This window comes from Peromyscus eremicus, chromosome 9 (genome assembly GCF_949786415.1).
Source record: "Peromyscus eremicus chromosome 9, PerEre_H2_v1, whole genome shotgun sequence".
Lineage (NCBI taxonomy): Eukaryota > Metazoa > Chordata > Mammalia > Rodentia > Cricetidae > Peromyscus > Peromyscus eremicus.
In genome coordinates, this window is record NC_081425.1 from 73954333 (window position 1) to 73961745 (window position 7413).

The window sequence follows — 7413 nt, forward strand, 5'->3', positions numbered from 1 at the left end:
CTATTTTAGTGGATAAAAAAATTAGAAATATCAAATGTTCCCCATATAAACTATAAAGCCAAGTTATCATCAGTTAAATTATCTAATTTTCTAAGTATTTGGAAGTTGATGCACCATAATTATCAACTGTGAATCCAGCGGGAGCATCAAATGATTTTTCCCAAAACTTCCTTCTTCTTGAATTGCTGTTTCTCACGTTCTCAGGGCTTCCATTTCTTCTATGCTAACTGATGGGGTGCGTTCTGGATTGATTTAGGTAGGAGTTTTGAAGGCAGCTTCTTGAGTTTTATCCCAAGGCTGGATCTCCTACTTGTCAGGTCTGTCCTGCATATTTACTTCATGAACTTAGTCTGGTATGCTTCAGTCACTGCTGATCACCCCTTACATATGTCTTACCAGAGGAGCCAATAAAGTTGCTTCTGATCCAAGAATTGGGTCTGTTATTTCAGGACTTTCCCATGAGGCCAATGTATACCCTGGGGAGCCCCCCCTGGTACCCCCAACCTGTTGGGTTGGAGGGAATGAGTGCCTTTTCAGGGTTTTTATGATCTGGTGCTCATGGACCATCAATGGAAAGAGGGGTGAGGTTGCAATGGTAGGAGAAAAGGCCTGTGGTGGTACCTGGACCAATGGGGAAGGTCCAATGAATGGTCGTCTCTGGGTACCATGTTGGGTGCCCAAACTGTCAATGGACAGTAATGGCTCCGCTTTAAAGAAGACACTTTATGCTGAGTCACACAAGGGTGACCGTGGCCCAGAAATCAGAATTCAAGTTGCCCCGAATGGCATGTTCCATCCAGAGAGATGACGTACATGTTTCTCGTCACAGAACAAAAGGAAGTCATAATTCAATACATTGGCCAACCATGGCAGTGGTCTACGAGAACACCAGTGGGAGGGTGAGGTAGGAGGGTTGTAGCAAAGCAGGAAAGGCCCGTCTGCGGATCCAGAGATGCATGCTCAGCGTTAGGCTTGGCAGAGGCTGGACGTCTATCAAAGTTAACGACACATTCCAGGAAACTGCTCTCTTGGTTCTGCGACTGTTAGGTCAAGTGCAAAAGTTAAAGGGTCTAAGATAATCAGCCAGTGTAATCTTGGCTCCCGACCTGTAATGTCCCATCTCTCCACAGTGGCCATGTTCTAATAAACCAAGGTCAAGTTTTCTGCAGGATCTTGAGTGTAGCTGTAGGTTCTTTCGTTTAAAACAATTTAAAAACCTATATCCGTTTATTTTGTGTGGGGGAGGCCCATGTATGCCACAGTGTGAATGCAGAGGTCAGAGGATAACTTGTGGGAGTCAATTCCCTCCTTTTCCTGTGTGGGTCTCAGGAATCAGACTCCGGACATCAGGCTAAGCAAGCATGGTTACCTTTAGAGCCAGCTTTCCTGCCCTTTACATTTCAATGGACTATAACTGTGGGTTTGGATGTGTGCAGGCATGCCTGCCACGCTGCCCATGTGGAGGCCAGAGGATACCTTTGTGGAGTGGATGATCTCCTTCCACTTTTATGTGTGTTCTCAGACGTTGAACTCAGATCGGCCTGGCTTGTGCAGCTAGTGCTTTTACCCACTCAGCCATCTCACTGGAGCTAGGGACAGCTTCCTCAGGGAGCTTCAGACTCCTGTGATGATGGGTCAGAGTGAAATCGGTCTAAATCGACTATGTCAAAGTCAAGTGGCAGCTCCCGGAAAGGGGGAAGGGTAAGGAGTTAGAATACTAACATCCTTTGCTTAGAAAGTAGGAGGTCAGTTGGCTCTCTGTAGCGACTAGAACAAATGTTAAGACTTCATCTGTTGACTGAAGATATTTGCGCTTAGAAGAGTTAAGAAAAGTGCTATCGGTATGGAGGATGAGGGCTGAGTAAGAGGGCTAAATTCCCGTCTTTCATAGTAGTAGGTTAAAAGTCTATGTCCTAAGTTAATTAGTAAGAAGTAGTAGTAAGGACGTCTGGTCACCACTGAAAGCCCAAACAAGAAGGACTAGTTCAAAGCTGGTACCTTATGGGGCCGGAATGATGACTCAACATTGGCTTCTCCTGCAGAGGCCCTGGGTTCGGTTCTCAACGCTGATGTGGTGGCCCTCCACTTGGAACTCAGGTATCAGGAGATCTAACACCCTCTTCTGGTCTCCATGGACACTCAAACACACACAAATACACACACAAGAAGACACACATACACATAAATGTATTTTACAAAACAAGAGTTGGTGCTTTAGAAGAGCAGAGTCAGGAGTGGAACTGTGGCTTTCTGGTACAAGCTAGCTCATTGTTCAATTGATGCTTAGCCCTATGTGTGCAATATGAGTAATAGTGAACATGCCTATATCAAGTTAGGTGAGTATATATTCTAACTAACCATGAGTACGTATTTAAAAGTCTATCAGAGGTGTGAGTTAGAGAAAACTGGTCGAGCAGAGAGTATCTCAGTTCATGTGAGAAGAAAACACACTGAGGGCTGGTGAGTCGACTCAGTAGGTACAAACACCTTCCATGCAAGCCCGAAGACCTGAGTTTGACCCTGGAGCCGATATAAAGGTGGAAGGAGGGAACCTGTTCCACAAAATTCTCCACATATGCATCACAGCATGTGTACTTACATACACCCACACCCACACCTTCCACATATACACATATACACCTACATATGCACACACCTACACCCCCACACTCCCCCCCACACCCCTACACACAGACATTCACACATACACATACACACATACCTACACACACATATACACATATACACCTACATACACATATGTACACACCTCCACACCTCCACACCCCCACATCCTCCCACAACCCCTACACACAGACATTCACACATACACATATACCTACACACACATATATACTACATACACATATGTACACACCTACACACCCACACATCCCTACACACAGACATTCACAATACACATACATACCTACACACACACACATACGCATATACACCTACATATACATATTCACACACACACATATCTACGCACACACCCCACACTCACCTACACACACACAGACACATACACACATACACACATGCCTTAACAATCATCCACACCTACACACAAACACACACAACAGCCCCCACACCTACACACACATACATATTTACACACCCGTACACACAAAATAATGAATAAAAGTCAATAGTAAAGGAAAACACATTGAGTTCATGCACAGCACCGATTGACTTAAGAGAGAGAAACAGATGAAGCAAGCATTAATGTTTATGGGATCCACATGCCATTACCAGGGTGTGGAAATCTTTTTTTCAAGTTTTCTTTCAATCTGAAGATACAAATTAAAATGTTAGTTCTTTTTCCCTTTCTGCATTGAGCATTTTACCATCTTTGAAAAACAGAAAAATCTGATGATGCAAAGGAAGACTCAGAGGGGAGAATGGACTGCCCATAGCAGAGGACCAGGCAATGGCTGACCAAGTCCAGGAGAGAGAGGGCCAACTATCAGGCAGTTAGTGCTAGCCCCGGCTTTGGTGAGAGATGCTTCTTTTTGCAGAGGGCAACAGTTAATCCAGAGTGTGGGAGTCCATGGGAGACCAGCTCCGATCTGCTCCCACCTATCCAAGGGTTCTTGGGTGGAGGAGAGAGGAATGAGAAAATATCAGAAAGGTAAAAGGAGACGAAAGGAAAGACAGACACAGGATAGCTTCAGGAGGGCCTGGGTCAACACCCAGCTGCCCAAAGCTTTATTCAAAAGGGCTTTTTATAATATGCCAAGGGGAGAGGCAAAAGACCTCGCCCTTGCTAGATGAAAGCACACCGTACAGCCAAGTGTAGACCCTTCCAAACACTTTGTAACCACGCCCCTGGCAAAATCATCCCATTATGCAGCCCTGCTGGGTAAAGCAAGCTCAGATTCTCTGACCCTGAGTAAGGTCTCACTAGGAAGTCTCTGTGGGTCACCACTAACTGGTCGAAATGCTGGAAGAAGTGACTGTTGAGTGCTCAGCCTTGAAGCAGACATTCAGTTCATCCTCTCCAAGACTCAGAGAACATTACAGAGAAGGGGGCAGAAAGAATGCAAGAGCCGAGGGATGGGGAAGAGTGCTGTGAGATGCTGTCTGCTGGACATGAACTAACAGCAGCTGTGGTTGCCTGTCAAAGACGGGTCGCATCAAGGGTAGAGGAAGTGTCTTAGTCAGGGTTTCTATTGCTATGAAGAGATGCCATGACCATGGCAACTCTTATAAAGGACAACATTTAATTGGGAATGGCTTACAGTTTCAGAGGTTCAGTCCATTATCATCATGGCAGCTTGCAGGCAGACATGGTGCTGGAGAAGGAGCTGAGTGTTCTACATCTTCATCCGAAGGCAGCAGGAGACTGAGAGCCACTAGGTAGGGTTGAGCTTCTGAGACCTCAAAGCCTGCCCCCAGGAACCCACTTCTTGCAACAAGGCCACACCCACTCCAACAAGACTACACCTCCTAATAGTGCCACTGCCTATGGGGCAAGCATTCAAACACATGAGTCTATGGGGGCTGTTCCTATTCAAACTACCACATAAGGGGTTCACAAAACCTCACCCTTCCTGGTGGAGCCTTTTGGTGGTGAATGGTTGTGGGGGAGAGGGAGTCATTTTCTTCAGTGGACTAGCCTAAGTTCCCATGTTCCAGCAAATAACCTTCCCCACCCAAGTTAAACAGCAGGACAGGGCTGGAGAGATGACTCAGCAGTTAAGAGCAGCAGCTGCTCTTGCAGAAGATCCTGGTTCAGCTCCCACATCCACGTGGTGGCTCATAATCATTTGTAACTCCAGCTCCAGGGGACCAGACACCCTTTCTGGCTTCCTAAGGCCCCAGATACACATGTAGTACACAGACATACATGTAAGCAAAAACACTCATACACATAAAGTAAATCTTAAAACACACACACACACACACACACACACACACACACACACACACACACAGCCCAACCAACCAACTCTGCAGGTCAGAAGAAAACAAACGGACATGAAAATAGAGAGGAGGGCCTGCTGGGAAAAGGAAGGGGTTCGGCAGGAGTGGGAGAGAGCTGAGGAAGGAGGATGAGGGTAAAAATGTATCATATATATGGATGAAATCATCTAAGACTCATAAATAAAAGAAATCTTAAAACTTCTTAAAGTTCTTAAAGCTTCTCTGCCTTTTGTCTAAAATCAAGTGAAAAATCAACTTACAGCCAATTTAAAATGTAGAGTTACTACAAAATCATGTTCGAAATAGTATTTAGACATGTAAGGACTAGAGTAACAGATGTCTTGCTCTTTGAGTGACCTGTCTGTGTCTTGTCTGACAGAGCTTGTGACTGGCCTGGTGGCTGAGAAGTTCAGGCCTTGCCCAGAGGCACTGAGTGAGTGGGCAGGCAGAGACGACTTGTCGCCCGTCTGGAGCTCTTCCCAAGAGAAGACGCGGGCGGTTCCTGACAAAAGGCGAGCTTGGCACTTCTGGGTCAGCCGATAATGGTTTTTATTGATCGTGTTCAGTGTGTTTCTTCAGGCTGCCCCTTCACGTTGGCTAATAATATAAGATAATTTGATAGCTGTTAATGTAAGTCTTTTTCACTTGTTTTGACTAGTAATTAATCTTGTTAAAAACGTGCATGACAGGGCTGAGGATGTAGTTTGGTGACGGTATGCATTCCCAGCAATGGGTCCATAACACCACAAAACCAAATACATTCCTCATTTATTAGTAGTATTTGCTGACTGCTTAGCAAGTGAGAGGCACTGGGACCATTAGAGTGTGTGTGTGTGTGTGTGTGTGTGTGTGTGTGTGTGTACATATGTATTAGACAGAGTCTCATGTAGCTCAGGATATCTTCAAAATCACTATGTAATATCACAGATGATCTTGAAAGTCTGACCCTCCTGCCTCTACCAACTGAATGTTGGGATTACAGGTGTGTGCTACCACATCTGGTTTATACAGGGCTGGGGATCAAGTTCAGGGCTCTATGCATGCTACCAAATGAACTACTTCCTCAATCCAAGCAACCATTAAAATACCATCATTCCCATTTTACAGATGAGTCTGCTTAGAAAGGTGAGGGCTGGCATGTAGCTAAGTGGTAGTAGCACTTGCCGGCATTTGTAAGTCCCTGGGTTTGGTCCCCAGCCCCGCAAAGCCCACAATATTTGTAAGGGAGCTGGAGGGATAGATCAGTGGTTAAAAATTCCTGCTTCCTAACAGGAGACAGCCACGGCACCTAGCCGGAATGGCTTGCTCTGAAGAAGCCCCGCTTCCTCGGGGACTGGCTATAGCGAGAGAACACTAGGTTCAACCAGCCGGTGCATACGGTCGGCCGCCGACACAAGGTCTGGCAGGAGGAAGTGCTTTGCATGGCCCCCTGCCCTGCATCCCGCCCCATCAGGCCTGTACTGAGGTGCCCTAAAGTGAGATACCACCCCAAGGTCCGAGCTGGAAGGGGCTTCAGCCTGGAAAAACTCAGGGTGGCTGTTGTCCATAAGAAAGTGGCCCTCACCGTTGGTGTTTCTGTAGACCCAAGGAGATGAAACAAATCCACGGAGTCACTGCAGGCCAGTGCTCAGTGCCTGAAGGAATACCGCTCCAAGCTCGTACTTTTTCCCAGGAGGCCTTCTGCTCCAAGAACAGAGGCAGTTCTGCTGAAGAACTCAAAATGACCACCCAGCTAAGAGGACCTACCATGCCCATCTGGAACGTCTTACAAAAAGGAGAAAGCCAGATTCATCACAGAGGGAGAGATGCACTTTAAGGCCTTTGCCAGTTTCGGTGCCTAGCTCCTTGGCATCCGAGCAAAAAGGGTGAAGGAAGCTGGGAAGCTGCAGAACAAGACGTTGAAAAGAAACAGTAATGCGCTGTTGGAGTAATACATTTTCAGTAAATCAAAAACAAAATAACAAGCCTGAAGCGTGATCCTAATTAATCAATAAAAACCAGGAGTCAGATATTGGGGGTAAAGCTGAAAGATCAGAGAAGCAAAGGAGTGGCCACAGTCACTTCTTATCTCTCTGAATCCTCAAGGGGGGGGCTGAGATCCTGTCTCCACCTGCCTTATATTCATGTCTCTACCTCCCAGTTGTGCTGGGATTAAAGGTGTGAGCCTCCCAAGTGCTGGGATCAAAGGTGTGAACCTCCCAAGTGCTGGGATAAAAGGTGTGAGCCACCACTGCCTGGCCATATGGTTCACTAGTGGCTAGCTCCACCCTCTGCTCTCCAGGAAAGCTTTATTTGTCAGAACACAAACAAACTATCAGACCCCCCCCAAAAAAAAAGAAAAACCAAAACTTACTTTTCTTCCAAAAGACCAGAGTTCAGTTCCTAGCATTTACAGCACACATAACACATAGCTAACAACTCCCTGTAATTCCATCTCCAGGGGGGTGATGTTCACCAGCACCTGCACTCATACACACACAC

The 7413-nt window shown here is 46.3% G+C and overlaps 1 pseudogene; it reads left to right on the forward strand.

Moving 5' to 3' along the window:
• Positions 1–866: 866 nt before the first annotated feature.
• Positions 867–6847, forward strand: LOC131919047 (large ribosomal subunit protein eL13-like; annotated as a pseudogene).
• Positions 6848–7413: the final 566 nt, after the last annotated feature.